Raw genomic sequence first — 23,147 nt, forward strand, 5'->3', positions numbered from 1 at the left:
TCTCTGCATTGCTTGACAACCGATGCTGGTGTGTTTGCATCCCAGTAACTTTGCAGTTCGGCAAAAGAGACTGAGAGAATAAGTACTAAGCTTACAAAGAATAAGTCCTGGGGTCGATTTGCTTGACTAAAAGCGGTGCTCCAGCATGGCCACAGTCAAATGACTGAAGCAAGTTAAAGAGTAAAAGAGTGGTGTTGATGTTTTCTGGTTGTAAAGCCAGTGGTGGTGGTGGTGGCAGCAATGGTGGTACTGGTGGTGATGTTGGTGATGGTGGTGGTGGCGGTGATGATGGTGGTGGTGGCGGATGTAGTTTATGTGCTAGTTGTAGTTCTGGTAGTAGATTGATACAGTGTTAAATTGATGGTGGTGGAGGTGGTTGTGGTTATCACTTTGTCAGTGCCAGATCAGATCCTAGTGGTAGAGCTACGATCAAAGGCACTCCAGCCATGACCATTACATGTTGTTCTTATGTGTAAGTAACCCAGCAACTCATTCCTAAACATGTTCTCTTTTCTAACAATGTAGGGTGTATTTCAATGGAGATTTGACTGCTATTTCTAGCATTTCGTGCAAGCATGTAGGAGCTCCTTCACTGATCTGTGTTGAATGTCCTTGTAGTAGAAGTAATGATACAGTCTGGTTTTAGGGGAAAGCTGGCTGCTATTTCTAGCATTTTGAGAGAGTATATGAAAGTTCCTTCATTTATGTGTTTTAGATGTCCTTGTAGTAGTAATAATGGTAAGGCATGATTAGAGGAGATTTGGTTGTTATTTCTTATTTCTTTACTGCCCATAGAGGGGACAAACGGATTAAGTCGATTATATCGACCCCGGTGTGTAACTGGTACTTATTTAATTGATTCCGAAAGGATGAAAGGCAAAGTCGACCTCGGCAGAATTTGAACCCAGAACGTAGCGGCAGATGAAATACCGCTGAGCATTTCGCCTGGTATGCTAACATTTCTGCCAGCTTGCGGCCTTAAAATGAAGTGTTTTGCTCAAGAACACCACACGTTGCCTGGTCCAGGAATCGAAACCACAATCTTACAATCATGATGCTGACACTCTAACCACCAAGCCACGCGCCTCCACCTAAGTAGATTTGGTTGTTATTTCTTGCAAGTTGAGTGATCACACAGGCTTTTCTAGTGATGGTGGTGGTGGTGATGGTGGCGAAGGAAGTGCATGATTTGAGAGGGAAGGTGGGGGGGATTTGGTTGCTACTACTAGCAGCAGGCGGTAGCATGAACCGAGAGAGAGAGAGCAGGGTGTCTCAAAGAGTGTTAATAAAATTGTCTGATAAAATGTAAATGGAACCAAAGAACATGTATTGTAATGTAATGCCAGGATTTAAGGAATTAGACATTGTCATCACTCACAGACACATCCACACACACTGACCTCTCTCTCTCTCTCTCTCTTTCTATCTTTCACTTGCTCCCTGTCCTTCTTTTTTTCTGTTCCTCTAATTGTCGTTTTTCCTCTTCGCTTTTCTTTCGTCTATCTCTCGGAATATTTTATTGTCCTCTTTTGCTTTTTTGTTCCATTATTTTATAGGCGCAGGAGTGGCTGTGTGGTAAGTAGCTTGCTAACCAACCACATGATTCCGGGTTCGTCCACTGCGTGGCATCTTGGGCAAGTGTCTCTGCTATAGCCCGGGCCGACCAATGCCTTGTGAGTGATTTGGTAGACGGAAACTGAAGAAGCCTGTCGTATATATATATTTATATATATGTATGTGTGTGTGTGTTGTGTGTCTGTGTTGTCCCCCTAGCATTGCTTGACAACCGATGCTGGGTGGTTTACATCCCCGTCACTTAGCGGTTCGGCAAAAGAGACCGATAGAATAAGTACTGGGCTTACAAAGAATAGGTTCGGGGGTCGATTTGCTCGACTAAGGCGGTGCTCCAGCATGGCCGCAGTCAAATGACTGAAACAAGTAAAAGAGAGTGAAAGAGAGATTTATATCATCGTCGCCGTTGCCGTCGTCGTTTAACGTCCGTTTTCCAAGTTAGCATGGATTGAACGGAGGCTGCTCCAGGCTCCAATCTTGATCTAGCAGAGTTTCTACTGCTTGATGCCTTTCCTAGCACCAACCTCTCTGAGAGTGTAGTGGGTGCTTTTTACGTGCCACCGCCACAGGGGCCAGAGGAAGCTGGCAACAGCCACGATCAGTTGGTGCTATTTATGTGCTACCGGCACGGACGCCAGCCAAAGCAGCACTGGCATCGGCCACATTCGGATGGTGCTTTTTACGTGCCACCGCCACAGGGGCCAGAGGAAGCTGGCAACAGCCACGATCAGTTGGTGCTATTTATGTGCTACCGGCACGGACGCCAGCCAAAGCAGCACTGGCATCGGCCACATTCGGATGGTGCTTTTTACGTGCCACCGACACAGGGGCCAGAGGAAGCTGGCAACAGCCACGATCAGTTGGTGCTATTTATGTGCTACCGGCACGGACGCCAGCCAAAGCAGCACTGGCATCGGCCACATTCGGATGGTGCTTTTTACGTGCCACCGACACAGGGGCCAGAGGAAGCTGGCAACAGCCACGATCAGTTGGTGCTATTTATGTGCTACCGGCACGGACGCCAGCCAAAGCAGCACTGGCATCGGCCACATTCGGATGGTGCTTTTTACGTGCCACCGACACAGGTATCACAACTACTATTTCCATTTGATATTTATTTTGATGTTGATGTACTTGATTACAATGTGAGCTGCTAACCTCACTGCCATACCTGCATGTTATACGCTTACATTTTAATTGACGCTGGGTCTTCACAAGCATGACTCAAAGTTTCATATCAGTGAGGGGGGCCGGTGCGCATTGATGCCATCGAGAGGTAGGCCCCGAAATGGCGCGCATTCTCTCCTGATGACCCCATACACTTGCTAGCTTCCGGTATACGGAGCTTTTAACTGGTAGCACTTGCATGTGCAAGTTGTTTGCAAGACATCATGTATGAAGAAAAAGATGATGTTGAGATACTCAGTAATCGCAAGCATTTTGAACAGAACCGTATTCGTATATTGATTGTGAAAGTTTGCCTCTGGGAGGTACTACAAAGTCTCATTAGATGTAATTAGTCTCATTTGGAAAGGATGGTAAAATAAAATAATCCTTTGATAAAGGTTTGCCAGTTAAGGAATACGGTAATACTTTTGAAGATAACAGCATGGGAACCAATGACTGAGGAAAATATCAACATTTATACAGTAAATTTAGTAAGCATGAAACTTCAGTTTTAAAGGCAGTTTATAATCTGGTAACAGATTGGTATTATTATTATGCAATATGGTAACTTGGTAAAATTGTTAGCACACCAGACAAAATGCCATCAAGCATTTTGGCTATACTGCTTTACTTGTTTCAGTCCATTGACTGTGGCTATGCTGGAGCACCGCCTTTTAGTCGAGCAACTCGACCCCGGGACTTATTCTTTGTAAGCCTAGTACTTATACTATTGTTTTCTTTTGCCGAACCGCTAAGTGACGGGATGTAAACACACCAGCATAGGTTGTGAAAGCAATGTTGGGAGACAAACACAGTTACATAAACATATACACACACACATACATACATGTGGCACGTTAAAAGCGCCAACTGATCGTGGCCGATGCCAGACACCCCTGGCGCCTGTGCAGGTGGCAAGTAAAAAGCACCCACTACACTTGTGGAGTGGTTGGCATTAGGAAGGGCATCCAGCTGTAGAAACACTGCCAGATCAGACTGGAGCCTGGTGCAGCCCCTGGCTTCCCAGACCCCGGTTGAACCATCCAACCCGTGCTAGCGTGGAAAACGGACGTTAAACAATGATGATGATGATGATGATTACGGAGATGTACTTGCATAGCAAGTGATTTGATCTGAGATTGTGTGCTGGAACGTAAACAATTGCAGCATGGAAGGTGTTTGTAAGCCATTTAAGAAACACACAAAAGCCGTTCAATTCACTTCAGCATTTAAGTTTAATTTGTCGAAATATTTTCATCGCTATAAGACCGCGACATGTTCACTGACAAAAATCCGTGCTGTATATATATATATATATATATATATATTATATATGCATACATATATATGATGGACTACCATTATTACAAGAATCTAATGTACAAAAATGGTGAAGTTTGAAGTCATCTTAATGAAAACCATTTCTGCTCTGCACCTGCTATTGAGTACACTTTCTCCTGTTCCTAAACAGCAGCATCTATTCATTCATTCAGGTTTCAATTATCTCTTGTTGCTCTCTTTTCTACATGTGTATCGTGTGTATACATTTGGCATGTTTCTGGAAATTTATACATCAATATATATATAGGACTCCAATATATATATATGCCTAGGACTCCAAACCTGCCATCAAGATGTAGGACAAGATTCTGTGATAGCCTGGGCTTCCGAGGCCCACAGCTCTTCAATATCCTCCGAAGAACCTGAGAGACCTGCATGGGGGATACAGATGTCTTTAAAATGAAGCTGGATCTCTTCCTGTCAGGTGTCCCAAGATGAACCAACTTCACGGCGGAGGGGCAGATGAGGGGCAGCTGCATCGAACTCTCTCATGCACCAAATAGCAGTTGCTAGAAGCCTCCATATGAAGTGAAACCAAGTAGCAACACCAAATGGCGGTGCCCCAGCATGGCCACAGCTCATAAGCTGAAACTAGAATCAATCAATCAATCAATCAATCAATCATAGGCGTTGGAGTGGCTGTGTGGTAAGTAGCTTCCTTACGGACCACATGCTTCCAGGTTCAGTCCCACTGAGTGGCATCTTGGGCAAGTGTCTTCTACTATCACTTCAGGCTGACTAAAATCCTTGTCGGTGGATTTGATATACAGAAACTGAAAGAAGCCCGTCGTATATATGTATATATATATAAAAAATTAATTAAGGGTAAAAATTGATATTAGTCAATTAAAACCAGTGGTCTAGCATATTAAAAAGAATTCGAAGATTAAAATATTTATATATACCAAGTCCTTAATTGGTGTATATATATGAAAGCTTTTGATAGGGTCCCCCGATCCCTTATCTGGTGGTCAATGAGGAAACTAGGGATAGATGAATGGCTGGTGAGGGACTGTGCAAGCCATGTACAGAGATGCCGTAAGTAAGGTTAGGGTTGGCAACATGTACACAGAAGAATTCAAAGTAGAGGTTGGGGGTCACCAGGGTTCAGTACTCAGCCCCCTCATATTTATCATAGTACTCCGGCAATTACGGAGGAATTCAAGACAGGCTGTCCCTGGGAGCTCCTCTACGCTGACGACCTTGCTCTTATTGCTGAGTCACTATCAGAACTGGAGGAGAAGTTCCAGGTGTGTGAAGGAGGGTTAGAATCAAGGGGCCTTAGAGTCAACCTAGCTAAAACCAAAGTACTAATAAGTAGAAAGGTAGTAGACATCCACAAATATCTTCAGGAAGATGCCCTGCTCGATCTGTAGAAAAGGTGTAGGTAGAAACTCTATAAGATGTACCCAGTGTAAGCTATGGACACATAAGAGGTGCAGCAATGTCAAAGGTAGGCTAACTGGGAAGATAGTTTTGTATGTGGCAGATGCTCGGGAGCATAACCTCCGAAAATCTGCAGAAAAACAACTTCCGTCACTTTCCAGGGGGAAAAACTAGAAGTAGTTGATAGCTTCCGTTATATAGGTGACCAAGTCAGTAGTGGGGGTGGGTGCGCTGAAAGTGTAACTGCTAGAATAAGAATAGCCTGGGCAAAGTTAGGGAGCTCTTACCTCTGCTGGTGACTAAAGGCCTCTCGCTCAGAGTAAAAGGCAGACTGTATGATGCGTGTGTACGAACAGCCATGCTACATGGCAGCGAAACATGGGCTTGGACTGCTGAGGACATGGTAAGCTCGTGAGGAATGAAGCCAGTATGCTCCGATGGATGTGTAATGTCAGTGTACATACTCGACAGAGCGTTAGCACCTTGAGAGAAATGTTTGTACCTAAGAAGCATCAGTTGTGGTGTGCAAGAGAGACGATTGCGCTGGTATGGTCATGTGGCGAGAATGAGAATGGATGAAGATAGGTGTGTGAGAAAGTGCCAATCCCTAGCAGTTGAGGGAACCCGTGGAAGAGGTAGACCCAGGAAAACCTGGGACGAGGTGGTGAAGCACGACCTTCGAACTTTAGGCCTCACTGAGGAAATGACCAGAGACCGAGACCTTTGGAAATATTCTGTACGTGAGAAGACCAGGCAGGACAAGTGAGCCCAGCCCACTTATGAATGCCTTTCCTCCTTTGGACACAAAGACCGGTTGAGGCAAGCGAAGTCGATATAGAACCTCATCCGACGACAGACACCCATCCCAACCCCCCATGCTTGCGAAGACATGTGGGGCAAGCGAAATCGAAACCGAATTGAACCAGCCAGGATCCCGGCCTGTTGGGTACGTAAAAAAGCACTACCGACTCGGGGCCGTGGCACGTAAAATACTCCAATGCGACCGTACGACAGGCACCATGCCAACCCCCTTTGCTTGTGAAGACATGTTGGGGCAAGCGAAATCGAAATCGAATTGAACCACAGGATCCTGGTCTGGTGGTACGTAAAAAGCACTATCCGACTCGTGCCGTGGCACGTAAAATACTCCAATGCGACCGTACGACAGGCACCCTTGCCAACCCCCTTTGCTTGTGAAGACATGTTGGGGCAAGCGAAATCGAATCGATTGAACCAGCCAGGATCCCTGGTCTGGTGGTACGTAAAAAGCACTATCCGACTCGTGCCGATGCCAGCACCGCCTCGACTGGCTTCCGTGCCGGTGGCACATAAAATACCCCAATCTGACCGTGGCCGTTGCCAGCCCCGCTGGCCCTGTGCAGGTGGCACGTAAAAAGCACCCACTACACTCACGGAGTGGTTGGCGTTAGGAAGGGCATCCAGCTGTAGAAACATGCCAAATTAGACTGGAGCCTGGTGCAGCAGCCTTCTGGCTTCCCAGAACCCGGTCGAACGTCCAACCATGCTAGCATGGAGAACGGACGTTAAACGACGATGATGATGATGATGATGATATATGTATGTGTGTTTATATGTTTGTGTGTCTGTGTTTGTGTCCCCCCCCCAACATCTTTTATGTGTATGTGTGTGTGTGTTTTTCTGAAGTATCCTTTGGTTGAATGATATTCCTGTGAATTATTCTGCTAATCCGTCTGGTGAAAATTAAAGCAGCAAAATTATTTCCTTCCTGTAAAACTGCCTTTAATGATTTCATTATTCAATTTTGTATTGTGCCGCCGATACTTATGTCATTACGATGCAGATTACAAGAACAGTATGTGTGTTATGTATATTATATATATATGTACATTTATACATATCATCATCATCATCATTGTTTAACATCTGCCTTCCATGCTCTCTCTCTCTCTCTCTCTCTCTCTCTCTCTTTATATATATATATATAAATGTGACTTCGTGTGTACCGTTGGCAATTTTTTTTTCCTCTGTCTTTCCCTCTCTGGATCTTTCCTTCTCCTATGTTTCTGACATCCAATAATACTATATTTGTTCCACGTCCTCGCGTTGTGTTTTCTCTTTGTGTTTTCATGTTTGGATTAACCATATATATATATATATATATAATATATATATATATATATATGTACAGATATTTATTTGTATATTACATGTTTTTATACATCATACATCATATATTAGTGCTTTCGTCCATTCTAGTGGAGTTCAATTTGAAAACTCCACTAGAATGGATGAAAGTGCTAATATACGATATATGATTTATGATGTATAAAAACATGTAATATATAAATAAATATCTGTATATATAAAACCATCTGAATTTCTGAGTACCTCATTTCTTCTAATATAAAATACCTGTACATCATCTCTAAACCTTCTAATATATATATATATACATACAGATCAGTGCAAATGTACATATATCCACTCTCTCTCTCTATAAGATATATATATATATACATATATATATAAAATAGACGAGTGTATTTTTCCCTTGTTAACAATTAACACGGAAAAAATGTCTTATTGACGAGTTTCATTTCTTCACTTCCCTGAAGAGAAGATTACATTGTTTGACACCATTTTATTCCTTTGGAATAATATCAGTGAAATCTTCAAAACATGTGTCGGATGCAAAAGTATTTGAATTATACCTGTGTTAAACTCCATTTATTCATATATATATATAATATATATATATATATATATATATATATACTTTTTTATCCTTTTACTTGTTTCAGTCATTTGACTGTGGCCATGCTGGATCACCACCTTTACTCGAGCACATCGACCCCCAGGACTTATACTTTGTAAGCCTAGTACTTCTTCTATCAGTTTCTTTCGCCGAACCGCTAAGTTACAGGGACGTAACATACCAGCATTGGTTGTCAAGCAATGTTGGGGGGACAAACACAGGCACACAAACATATGCACCACCACATAAAAATATATATATATATATATATATATATACGACAGGCTTTCTTCAGTTTCCATCTACTAAATCCACAGATCCACTCACAAGGCTTTGGTCGGCCTGAGGCTGTAGTAGAAGACACTTGGCCATGGTGCCATGCAGTGGGACTGAACCTGGAACCATGTAGTTCATAAGCAAGCTACTTACCACACAGTCACTCCTGCATCTATAAGTATATATATGCATGAGTTATGTCAAGGAAGTGGCGCCTTGTAGCCATTTCTGGACACTCAGGAGTGATTACATTCATCTTCCATTTATTACCATTGTTGTACTTTTATGACCTGGTCACTGACACAATTCCACTCCACTATAAACAATGTATATTTCTGTGTGTGTGTGTGTGTGTATTTGTATGATTCCTATCTATCTACCTCCATCTATTTATATATCTGTCTGTCTGTCTCTCTATTTATCTATCTGTCTATATACTTATCTATCTATATAACTATCTGTCTGTGTGTGTGTCTCTCTCTCGCTCCCTCTCTCTCTGTATCTATCTATCTATCTATCGATTTATCTACCTCTGTCTATATATCTATCCATTTATCTGTCTATCTATCTATATAACAATATGTCTGTCTGTCTGTCTCTTTCTCTCTCTCTGTCTTTTTCTGTCTATCTACTTATCTATCTCTATCTGTTTGTCTGTCTATTTAATCTCCCTCTCACTTAATATATGTGTTTGTGTGTATGCATATACACAGATATATATATATATATGCAGGTACATCTCCGTAATATATATATATATATATGTCTGTATATAAAATGAGATAGGGGTTGAAAATTCAACCCACCATGGGATAATATATATCCAATATACTGCTAATAGGTACCCAACAAAATTAATACATAGATGTTAAAATGTCAAACAATCAGTTCATCTATTGCATTATATGGGTAAAGGTAATAATATTACCGTAAATTATATACAAAATTAGAGGAATGGAGAAATATACTTAAATCAGTAAAACATCAACTATCCGATGATACTCAATCCATACTTTAATTACACCATTACATATGAGTAAGGCAATACATAAAATGAAATGAGATATACAGTAATAGTATATATGTCGTATATATATATACTATATATATATGTATATATATATGTGTATATATATGTATATATATATATAATATATGTTATATATATATATATGTGTGTATATATATAGATGTGTGTATCATATCATATATATATATGTGTTATATATATGTATATATATATATGTATATATGTATATATATATATATATATGTATATATATGTAGATATATATATATATATATATATGTATGTATATATATATGTATATATATAGATATATTCAATGTGTCTGCTGACATTCCGTTCTGTATTTTTTTTTCTTCCTTCCTTTCTCCACCTAAACCAACCACCCACACCACCCTCCTTCACCAGCAATGCAGAAATAATCATAGAGGAAAAGACAAATAGATAACACTGGAATTTAAACTATTTAAAACACACACACACTCGCACACACACACACACACACACACACGCATACATTAAAAAGACACACATAATGATAAAATAAAAAAAGCCAAACAAAAGCAGGCAATAATTACAAACAGATAAATTATTAATTAAATTGTTAAGTTGGAGATAAATACTCTTGAAGATTAAAAACAAAATCATAAAACTCTTAAAACAAAATTATTAAAGAAAGAGAAAAATAATAATAATAATAATAATAATAATAATAATAATAAATGGTAGAAATGGCATCGTTTTCATTATGGATTTAATGTTGCAAAGCTGCTCAGAAAATTTGGTAATGGTTAAATGAAGATTATGATGCTGATGGTGGTGGCAGTGGTGGTGGTGGTGGTGGTGATGGAGAATGCATGATGTTGATGATGATGATAATTGTGGTGTTGGTGGTGATGGTGGTGGTGGTGGTGGCTTTTATGAGGTTGGCAACAGCGGCAAAGCGATTATGAATGATGAGGATAATGAAGGTGGCGCTGGTAGTGGTGGTGGTGTTGGTGGTGATGCTGGTAGTGGTGGTGGTAGTGGAGGTGGTGGTGGTGGTGGTAGTGGGGGGGAGTTGTGGTGGTAGTGGTGGTGGTGGTTGCAGAGGTGGAAATTGTGGCAGTAATCATGATGATGGTGACGATGGTGATGATGGTGGTGGATAGTGGTAGTGATGGCGGTGGCGATGGTGGCGGCAGATGTGGTGGTAGCAAAGATGGTGGTGGTTGCGTGACATTGATGATGATGATGGTAATGTCAGGGGCTACATGATGATGATGATGGTGGTGGTGGTGGTGGTGATCATTGTAGTGTTAGTGGCTGTGTTGATGATGATGATGATGATGATGATGACGATGACGATGATGATGACGATGTTGATGATGATGATGATGATGATGTCTTTATAACGCTCTCAAATTAAAAATCCCGACACGAACAATTTCTCGATGCAAGGAAGGGAATGACATGAAAACCTCCAAAAGGATTACTGTGACTCTGACATCCATCAGGGTACCTCCATACTACCCTACACAGTACCCTGGTAAAAAAAATCATACTGAGAAACAGCAATAACAGTAATAACAACACAAGCATCCAAGGCAACAATAAGTACCAGAGTTGAAAATAAGAACCATGGGGTGCTTTGTTCGGCTAAACCCCTTCAAAGTAGTGCTCCAGCATGGCTACACACCAATGACTGAAGATAGTAAATTATAAATTGGACATTTCTAATGCCATTTCAGAAACTTGGACGTTATCAAAGAAGCTTGAGAGGCGGTTGGATGGAACCTACACTCGCCTCCTTATGATAGCTCAAAATCTCTCGTGGAAGCGTCATCCAACCAAAATGCAAATATATGGGAAACTACCACCTGTGTCATCTCTTGTGAAAGGTAAGAGAGTCCAGTTTGCTGGACATTGTTGTAGAGTTGAAAAAGAGGTAATTTCTACTCTTCTCCTCTGGAAGCCATCTACTCGCGATACCAGAGGGCGCACACTCTCCTACCCTACTCTGATGTAATCTCCAGGGATACAGGCATCCAGCAACAGGACCTCCGTAATGCCATGATGGACCGTGAAGTCTGGCGTAGCATGGTAAATTCCATTGTCTTGACCACGGTCAAACAGTGATGATGATGATCATGTGGAGGTGCATAGCTTAGTGGTTAGAGAATTGGACTAATGATTCTCAATTCGTAGTTTCAATTCCTGTACAAGGCAGTGCATTGTGTTCTTGAGCAAAACACTTCATTCCATGTTGCTCCAGTCTACTCAGCCGGCAGAAATGAGTAATTCTGCAATGGACTGGCGTCTCATCCAGGTGGGGAGTATATATATGCTATGAAACCGGTTAACTGGTCCTCATGATTCAAGTGAGTCAAGAAGGTGACTCAATGCCATTTTGTATGTTGTTGCCATGTAGCATTGGTGACTCTACAATGCAAGTCTTCCCAATTAAGTATGAGCTCTCCCATCAGATGAAGCCATAGCATTATTTCCATTATTTACTCTTTTACTCTTTTACTTGCTTCAGTCATTTGACTGTGGCCATGCTGGAGCACAGTCTTTAGTCGAGTAAATCGACCCCAGGACTTATTCTTTGTAAGCCTAGTACTTATTCTTTGTAAGCCTAGTACTTATTCTATCAGTCTCTTTTGCCGAACCGCTAAGTTACGGGGACGTAAACACACCAGCATTGGTTGTCAAGCGATGTAGGGTGGGGGGACAAACACACACACAAATATATATATATATACATATATACGACGGGCTTCTTTCAGTTTCCGTCTACTAAATCCACTCACAAGGCTTTAGTCGGCCCGAGGCTATAGTAGAAGACACTTGCCCAAAGTGCCACGCAGTGGGATTGAACCCAGAACCATGTGGTTGGTAAACAAGCTACTTACCACACAGCCACTCCTTTTACATTTGCCAGATATTTGTCCTCATCTTGTTTGTTGTTAACACAGCATTTCGACTGATATACCCTCCAGCCTTCATCAGGTGTCTTGGGGAAATTTCGAACCTGGGTTCTCATTCCTAAGGTATTTTCCGATGTTATCGTAATCATCACCCCCCCCCCCATCATCATCATCATCATCATTATTCTGTAAGGGCTTTCAGCAATTTGCTCTGGATTTCAGTAACAGGGTTAAAACGGCAACCTCTGAGCTACACTTTCTTCTTGTAGAAGAAATGGAAGTCTGCAGGTGCTAAATCTAGCAAATCGGGCAGAAGTGATTCCATGTTGTTTTTACTATTATTATTATTATTATTATTATATTATTATTATTATTATTATTCAGGTCACTGCCTGGAATCAAACTTGGAATCTTGGGGTTAGTAGCATGTGCTCTTAACCACTACGCCATGTGCCCATGGGCATATAGAACTGTAATAGCATTACTTTGTTCTGACCTTCTAATGATGTTTTCTTTGCAGAGATATTGTGGGTGGGGTGTGGTTGACCATTGCCAACTCCAAATGGATGACCGTTGGCCTACAAATAATCTCATCTGCTCTTCAACATATCCTGTTTATAGTCTTGCTGGATGTCTGACACCCTCCTCACAAGAGGAGCAAACTACTCAAGTAGATGAATTTGGTTTAGTTACCAATGATTTGACTATGGAACAAGTAGTAATGGTTTATGAGGCAGTGTGTCAAGCAGCATCACTGTGTTTACTCTGCAAGTTGTGAAATTTGTGTTTTTGTGATCACGTGTATGCTGTAGTCGGTGATTCTTCATGGACAGGAACAAAAGTGCCAATGTGAAATTTTGCGTTGAATCTGGGAAATCTGTTACATTGAGCACCGTGGCACATAAAAAGCACCATCTGATCGTGGCCATTTGCCAGCCTCACCTGGCCTCCGTGCCGGTGGCACGTAAAAAGCACCATCTGATCATGGCCGTTTGCCAGCCTCGTCTGGCACCTGTGCCGGTGGCACGTAAAAAGCACCCACTACACTCATGGAGTGGTTGGCGTTAGGAAGGGCATCCAGCCGTAGAAACATTGCCAGATCAGACTGGGCCTGGTGCAGCCTCTGGCTTCCCAGACCCCAGTTGCACTGTCCAACCCATGCTATCATGGAAAGCGGATGCTAAACGATGATGATGATGATGATGAGCATGCTTTAGCAAACTTACGGTGATGAGGCAATGGGTCGTACGCAGTGTTCTAAGTGGCACAGGCACTTCAAAAGTGGGAAAACGTCCCTGGAAGACAATGAGCAGTTTTGAAAGACGTGCCACAAATATCACCTCCAGAACTGTGGTATTATGCATCGAGAATTTGTCCCCGAGGGCCAAATCATCAATTGAGAGTTAGTTCTACTGTAACGTTTTGAAGTGTTTGAAGTGAAGACATTTGGTGAAAGCAACCAGATCTGTGGAGTACAAAAACTGGTTTCTTCACCGAGCTCTTCTCACCAAAAGCAACATGGAATCACTTCTGCAGCTGCCTGATTTGCCAGATTTAGCACCTGCAGACTTCCATTTCTTCTTCAAGATGAAAGTGTAACTCAGAGGTTGCCGTTTTAACCCTGTTGCTGAGATCCAGAGCAAGTTGCAGATGGTACATACAGAAAATGACTTCCAGGCCAGATTCCAAAAGTGGCAGCAACGCTGGAACCAGTGTTATTACTGCACAATGTGGCTATTTTGAAGAAGATAATGTTAAAACTTAGGTAAATAAGTAGGCGCAGGAGTGGCTGTGTGGTAAGTAGCTTGTTTACCAACCACATGGTACCGGGTTCAGTCCCACTGCGTGGCATCTTGGGCAAGTGTCTTCTGCTATAGCCTCGGGCCGACCAAAGCCTTGTGAGTGGATTTGGTAGACGGAAACTGAAAGAAGCCCGTTGTATATATGTATGTATATATATGTATGTGTGTGTGTGTGTGTATGTTTGTGTTTGTCCCCCGAGCATTGCTTGACAACCGATGATGGTGTGTTTACGTCCCCGTCACTTAGCGGTTCGGCAAAAGAGACTGATAGAATAAGTACTGGGTTTACAAAGAATAAGTCCCGGGGTCGAGTTGCTCGACCAAAGGCGGTGCTCCAGCATGGCCGCAGTCAAAATGACTAAAAAGAGTAAAAGAGTAAATAAGTTATCTTTTATTAAAGATAACCAGTCTAGAAGACACTTATTGATTAACACCTTGTACGAGGGAGCAGAAGCAGGTCTTGTTGGCTTGTAATGAGGTCCCTCGTCTGCCCCCATAATTTCATATGTAAGCAGTTTTTAAAACATAAACTCCAAACAGCACACTCCACTCGTTTCTATTTCCATGATGCTGAAGTTTACAGTTTAAGTCATCCATTTTCATTCAATAGTCTTAAACCAGTTAAGAAAGCACCATTGCAAACTTGTTTTGTTACTTTATGTTTAAAGACTTCAATGTTGTTCTTTGATTTCGTTTGATAGATTTTAAGCTTGTTTAGAAAGCGTAACAACCAAACACACACGGTAACGACCAGAATAAACACTGCATAACTCTATTTCTGCTCCTCCACCTTCACGCCATTCCTCTTACTCCTCCTCCTCCTCCTCTTCTGTCTCTTCCACATCCTTCACATCATCATCTCCGTCCTCATCGTTATTTTTCCTCCTCCTCCTCATCACAGAATAATTCTGGATTTTATTTTTCCTCAAGAATTCACACATGAGGGGAGGGGGAAAAACGAAAATTATGTAAAATACATAAAAATGACATATCTTATGATTTTAACACATTCCCCACCACTATCACCACCACCACCAGCACCACCCGCACTATCACTGGCACCGGTGTCTTATTTTTTTTTTTCTTTTCCCCCCTCTTTTGTTTGTTTTTGTTTAATTCGATTCTTATAACATCCTGCAATACTAAACATTTTGGAATAAAATTCTTCAGAGATCCATGTTAGCTTTTAATTCCTAGAGTGTTGAGTAACAACGAAATTCTTTGTTCAATTCGATTGGAAAAAAAGAAAAGGAAAACAAAAAAAACAAAAAAAAAAAAAAAAACAAAAACAAAAAAAAACAAAAAATAATAACAAAAAAAGATACAATAAAACAAACAAAAAACCTCCCCGAAAAACATAGCAAAATCCAATCCAACTAAAACAAAAAAGAAATAACAACTAACTTCACCGTCTGCGACACATAGACACATATACACACGTATATAAATGTGTGTGTGTGTGTGTTGTTTTATGTGGATTTCTGTTGCTAAACAACTTTACCGTTTCATATTTATCCGATATCTCAGTAGTTGGAAGCGGTAGAAAAGGGGTGGACTGGAGGGGTGCAGCCAGTCTGTTTGTGTTCTTGTTTGTTTTATTGGTTTTTAGCTGTTTGGAATATTTTTGCTGAATTTCAAATATAGCAGGTAGAAAGCTACACACCCATCTACACATATTTACTCATATATATATATATATATATATATACACACAGACACACACACACACACACACACACAGACTCACATACTTGCAGAATACAAATGTAAAATATATACATATATATACATACATATATATATATATGTATATATATGATATTATTACATACAGACACACACATATACAAATATATTAATGCAAAAGTATGCATATAATTATATAGATGAGCACACACACGGAAACATAAACATATATATATATATATATATATATAACGGGAAGCTTTATGAAAATAGACAAAAAAAGAAGGCAGGTGGAAAACAAACAAACAATTGTATTAATATATATATATATACACACATACATATAAGCTTATTATATGCATACATGCATTTATATCTATATATATATGCATATATATATATATATATATATATGTATATATATATATATATATATATATCTCGAGCAAGGCACTTTATTTCACGTTGCTCCAGTTCACTCAGCTGTAGAAATGAGTTGCGACGTCACTGGTGCCAAGCTGTATCGGCCCCTTTGTCTTTCCCTTGGATAACACTGGTGGCGTGGAGAGAGAAGGCTGGTATGCATGGGCGACTGCTGGCCTTCCATAAAAACAACCTTGCCCAGACTTGTGTCTAGGAGGGTAACTTTCTAGGTGCAATCCCATGGTCATTCATGACCGAAGGGGGTCTTTACCCCTTTATATATACATGCGATTATATTTTGCATGCATATATGGATGTGCATATCTTTGTGCGTCCTTCATTGGAGTTCTATCTTGGTGGAGTCTTGTTTTTGGCATTCAGGGAGGTAACGGATCTGTCACCCAAGTGCATATGGTTCATCGTATTTGATAACGAGGTGACAGCTACCATTAATGGTGTATATGGGCGTGGTTGTGTGTGTGTGTGTGTTTCTATATTATATGTATATACATATATCTGTGCATATATAAATCTATCTAGTATATATATATATATATATTTTTATTTAATTATTTGTATGTGCATTTATGTAGATGTATTTTATTTAATTATTTGTATATGCATATATGTAGATGTATTTAAATGTGTGTGTATATATGAATGCAAGTAAATATAAATAAATATACCATGTGTGTAGGTATTCACACACTTGTATGCACACATTTACACATGCACACACACACACACACACACACATGCACACACACGTGTGTTGGCATATCTGGTTGATTGGATTGATGAATACATACATATATATATGTGTGTGTGTGTATATATATATATATATTATATATATATATATATATATATATATATATCGTCTACTGTTGGTGTCTCTTAATCTTGTTACGTCACCCACAGATTGGCAACATAAACAAAGACTCCTTCCTTTTGTCTGTTGGTTAGCTTTTGCTGACGACACAGAAGTTCTTCCTCATCTTAGCTCTGTACATCCAAGTCTCAGGAAGTTTTTGTGTTGTTCATATCTTAATTCCAGTTACATTTAGTGCTTCCATATTTTTGGTACTTTCTGTCAGCTGACATCGTTTGGTTGATTTGCGGCTTTCGTGCCTTGCACAAATACTTCTCTGTATCTCCCCTCTCTCTCCATCTCTCTCTATCTATCTATCTATCTATATATATATATATATATCATCGTGACCGACCAGGCTATCAGATGTTGTTATACATCGCTGGGCACAATGTACTTCACATTGTTTTAGCCTTCAAATGTCGCCACCCCGCTGGCTAAGCGAGCAGGCCAACAGAAGAAAGAGTGAGAGAAAGTTGTGGCGAAAGAATAGAGCAGGGATCGCCACCACCCCCTGCCGGAGCCCCGTGGAGCTTTGGGTGTTTTCGCTCAATAAACACACACAACACCCGGTCTGGGAATCGAAACCGCGATCCTACGACCGCGAGTCCGCTGCCCTAACCACTTGGCCATTGCGCCTCCACATATATATATATATATATTATATATATATATATGTATATATATATGCATTTTGTGCACTAATTATGAAATCATATGATCTGCGGCTGAATCTGTTTTTAAAAGGCTCGCTTCAAGAGTTGCATTCCCTCGTGTTTGGTACAATGTATTTATTATGGTAGTTTTGACTTTAAGAGTCCCTCGTAGCATGGGCATTTATGTATAGTAATGCCCTTTAATAAATATAAATATATTTAAAGGGAATAATTAATAATTTTTCCCTTATGATGTTTTTAATGCGAACTACTTGATAAATTCTTATAAAGATTTTATCCTAATTTTAAATATGTATATATATAATTTATATTCAAATGAATATGCTACTTAAGTTGAGGCACCATAATTAAGTATGGTATTATCCATGTTTTGGCATAGTTTTTATGGCTGGATGCCCTTCCTAACAGCAACTGCTAATTTTAGATCACCTTGAAAATGTGTAATAAAGTATTTTCAGGAATATTAATTTCAATAATTTTTTTCTACATCTAAATATGTTAACATAACGGAAACGGTTGTTGGCTTTGTAAGGTGAATTCCACAATTAAAGATTTTGTTGTCTGCTACTCTGAATTTCTTGAAATTCTTCTAAATGATATTCGGATGGAATTGCCATACATGAGGGATTACCTTGGATGTGTTTTCTGCTTGCATCTATTGGTGTCTGATCATTGGATATAGAGAACCAAATTCATTTAGAAATGAGTGCTTTATTGATATCTCCCTGGATATTTTAATCCATTTTTTCTCTTCCTATATTATATATATATATATATATATACCTACTACCGACAAAACACCACCACATGGATTCTATTGAGATCAGTAAGAAACAATTATGAACTTTTCTATTACGCTTAACTTTTTAAAATATTTTTGATAAGGTTCGTTTTTTCAAGAACCGAAACATGTAAAATTCCTAAGAAAATTAAAATTTATCTAATATAGTGGCGTTTGCAAACTTCTTTTTTACATATATATATATATATATATATATATATATATACATACAGGATGCAGTGGATATATTGTCATCTAAATTATGCAAAAATGAAAATAACACTGACATCTCATTGTAACAGATATATTTGCCAAAATTACTTTAAAATATCTTGAAATACTAAACAGTAAATTTATTCAATAAAATTGCCATTGGCTTCAACCACAGCCTCCAGACGACTTTGGAATCTCCTGCAACCCTTCTAGAGGGTCTCCTTGTTTAAGTCGGTGAATGGTACTATAATCCTTGCCTTCAGTTTATCTTTGTTGTTACAAGGAGTTTTGTTGGACTCTCACTCAACTGCACCCCACACATCATAATGAAGGGGGTTGCAGTCTGGGGAGTTAGGTGACCAGATGTTAGGGGTGATGTAGTTAGTCATAGAAATTGCCTGACAGCTGTGACTGGATTCTCCTGCTTGTGTGGCATGATGCAGAGTCCTGTTGCCCAACATTAGGGTCTTCCAGCAGTCACCTTCTTGACCCAGAGCAGCACTACCTCCTTCAGGCATTTGATGTAGGCCTCCATGTTGAGTCTGAGGCCATGTGGGAAGATGAATGGAAGCATAATGTCACCATCACTAGTGATCACTCCAAACACCATGATGTTTAATGGATGTTTGAGTTTTATCCCTCCCAGTAAATGTCCTCAGATTGCACTGTCCTCAGATTAACACCCAAACACTCCAGTATGAATGCTAAGTGGTACAGCATATCGTTTCCAAATTTCTGGCTAAATGAATTGTCATGGTGTTGTTTTTCTCACTGACAGTGCCCTACTGACCCTACTATACTGTGTAGTTGATAAAATCAAAAACAAACAATGTACATGAGCAAAATAAAAAATTAAAATGGTGACAACTTACTCATTGCATGCTGTATATATATATATATATATATACACACACACACACATACATATATATACATACACACATATATATATACACACACGTATATACACACACACACATATATATGTATTTATATATTATTTAATGTTATAAATGTATATTAAATATTTAAAATTAACACTTTATATATATATTATATATATATATATACACACATACATACTGATGTGCATGCATATATATATATATATTATATATATATTATATATATATATATATATGTTCTTGTTCTTTTACTTGTTTCAGTCATTTGACTGCGGCCATGCTGGAGCACAGCCTTTAGTCGAGCAAATCGACCCCAGAAATTATTCTTTCTAAGCCTTTCTATCGGTCACTTTTGCTGAACTGGGACATAAACACACCATCATCGGTTGTCAAGCAATGTTGCAGGAACAAACATATACACACATATACGTACATATATACGACGGGCTTCTTTCAGTGTCCGTCTACCAAATCCACTCACAAGGCTTTGGTTGGCCCGAGGCTACAGTAGAAGACACTTGCCCAAGGTGCCGTGCAGTGGGACTGAACCTGGAACCATGTGGCTGGTAAGCAAGCTACTTACCACACAGCCACTCCTACGCCTATAAATATATATATATACATATATATATATTGGTAAAAATGGTAAGATAACAAAAGAAAGAAAGAGACCTCAATATTATTTAAGTAGAGGAATTTATCTGTATGCGTATGCACGTGGGTGTGTGGGTGCACATGTGTACGTATGAACAGGCGCGCTTACTCGTATACTATGAACTTTTTACCCCCTTAATTAGCGGTCATTCGAATAGCGCTTTTGTCTACATAGCATCAATAACACAGTAATTTCCCTTTGTATAACGGTTTTTTTGCATAGCGTTTTTCCGATGGCCAGATAACTGAAGAGATGATGGTGTGGATTTCCACCTTGGCATCCGAAACTCAGAGTTTTATCTTGGATACCGAATAATTGTCACATATTGCATTTACAGATATATATATAGCATTATTAAATCTCAGAATGAGATGTAAACAGTAATCGCTCGACAATGTAAAGTATAATAGCCATCTCAATATGGCTAACCACAAAGGGGGGTGTTACTGTAGCTTTTTAGCCCCAGGAGATCATCGTCTCCAGCTGGCTTTAGATGGCCTCCCTTTGCAAATACCTTAAGGGCACAGAAATTGTGTCTAAAGCCAGCTGGAGATGATGATCTCCTGGGGCTAAAAGCTACAGTAACGCCCCCCTTTGTGGTTAGCCATATTGAGATGGCTATTATACTTTATATATATATATATATTATATATATATATATAAAGAAGAAAAAGGTAGCCAGAATTTGAATAAAGCTTATTCATTAGGTGTTTTCATTCCTTTCAGAGATTCATCATGAATGGTTCCTCATAGAAAATTCATACTTTTTATATATATTTATTATATGTGACTTAGTTGGATAAAAACACATCTTGAATAACCACTCCCAAAGCATCCTCTTTTTGAACCCAATAAAACAAATTCAACTCCTGTTTTTTTTTCCCTCTCACCTCGTATATAAAAGGCGTGAGTTTCCTATAAGAAATCATTTGTGATGAATCCCTGAATAGGATGAATGTGCTAAATAAATAGTTTTATCCAATTCTTAGCAACTTTCTTTATCTTTATATACAAAATCTGTACACCACTTCAAACATTCTATCTATCTGTCTGTCTGTCTATCTATCTGTGTGTGTATATGTGTGTATGACGTGTTGAGGCAAGTGAAATCCGAATCGAAATCAAATTCAATGACTGGCATCCGTTGAGCGCCATACGAGCATGATCGTTGCCAGAGTGGCTAACTGGTGTTTGTGTCGGTGGCACGTAAAAAGCACCATTCGAGCGTGACCATTACCAGTGTCGCCTTACTGGCACTTGTGCCAGTGTGCAGGTGACATGTAAAAATAAAACATGATTTTTCTGTGACTGTTGCCAGTACCGCCTGACTGGCCTTTGTGCTGGTGGCCCGTAAGAGCACCCACTACACTCTTGGAGTGGTTGGTGTTAGGAAGGGCATCCAGCTGTAGAAACTCTGCCAAATCAAGATTGGAGCCTGGTGCAGCCATCTGGTTCGCCAGTCTTCGGTCAAATCGACCAACCCATGCTAGCATGAAAAGCAGACGTTAAACGATGATAATGATGATGATGCTGATATATACACACACACACACACACACACACACACACACACACACACACCACACACACATATATATATATATATGCATAGAAATAAGTATATGAGTCCTTTTTATATGCATATTCTTTCATATACATAAAGTGACATTTGTGTTTGTTGGTGCATGTAGCATGGCCATTCTTGTCTTTGTTAGCAAAGCATTATATAACCAAATATACCTTTCACATTGTTTTGTTTTAAATGAAACAATATACAAACCAGCTATTGTTGTTTGAAAGATATTGCCTTACATTTCACACAACCCAAATGAACACACACAGTCAACCGTTCTTTAGCCTTTCAGGCCCCATCTCAACAATCAAGGGCTATTTGTAGAACTCCTCATGTCTTCCTTTTAAATGGATTATACTCTCTGTAACCAGTTTTATACAGAGCCCACCATACCATCCCATCAAACTGCAGTATTATTTAGAAGTCTGTAAAGCCTCACAGGCAACACTTTTAAGAGTAAATTCAACCAGCATAGGAAGTCTTTCAGGTGATTAAGTGTTAGGATCCACACTAACTCTCTATCATCATATTTCTTGAAACTGAAGAATTGAAGTGTCGCAGATATTCCCATCACCTGCATCCTACAAGATATGGCACACTCATTCACACAAGGGGAGCAAGAAGATACATTATTTACATTATTTACATTTGACAGATATTTGTCCTTGTCTTGCTTGTTGTTAATACAACATTTCAGCTGATATACCCTCCAGCCTTCATCAGGTGTCTTGGAGAAATTTTGAACCTGGGTTCTCATTCCTAAGATATTTTTTGATATTATTATTATCATTATTATTATTATTATTATCATTATTATTATTATTATTATTATTATTGTTACTATTATTCTGGTCACTGCCTGGAATCAAACTCGGAATCTTGGGGTTTGTAGCCTGTGCTCTTAACCACTATGCCATATGCCCACAGGCATATGGCATAGTGGTTAAGAGCATATGGCATAGTGATTAAGAGCGCGGGCTACTAACCCCAAGATTCCGAGTTCGATTCCAAGCAGTGACCTGAATAATAATAATAATAATAATAATAATAATATCATTGAAATATACCTTAGGAATGAGAACCCAGGTTCGTAATTTCCCCAAAACACTGAAGAAGGCTGGAGGGTATATCAGCTGAAACGTTGTC

At 39.6% G+C, this 23,147-nt stretch overlaps 1 protein-coding gene and 1 long non-coding RNA gene across 2 annotated transcripts in view; both read left to right on the forward strand.

Annotated features, from left to right (window-relative positions):
* Nucleotides 1-23,147, forward strand: part of LOC115224531 — a 485,382-nt gene that overhangs the window by 432,735 nt on the left and 29,500 nt on the right. The gene's annotated exons all lie outside the window — the stretch shown is intronic.
* Nucleotides 283-19,323, forward strand: LOC118767952. The gene is made up of 3 exons (XR_005003868.1): nucleotides 283-297; nucleotides 9,670-9,675; nucleotides 19,254-19,323. It is a non-coding gene; the product is annotated as an uncharacterized LOC118767952 (long non-coding RNA).

Source organism: Octopus sinensis, linkage group LG25 (genome assembly GCF_006345805.1).
Source record: "Octopus sinensis linkage group LG25, ASM634580v1, whole genome shotgun sequence".
Lineage (NCBI taxonomy): Eukaryota > Metazoa > Mollusca > Cephalopoda > Octopoda > Octopodidae > Octopus > Octopus sinensis.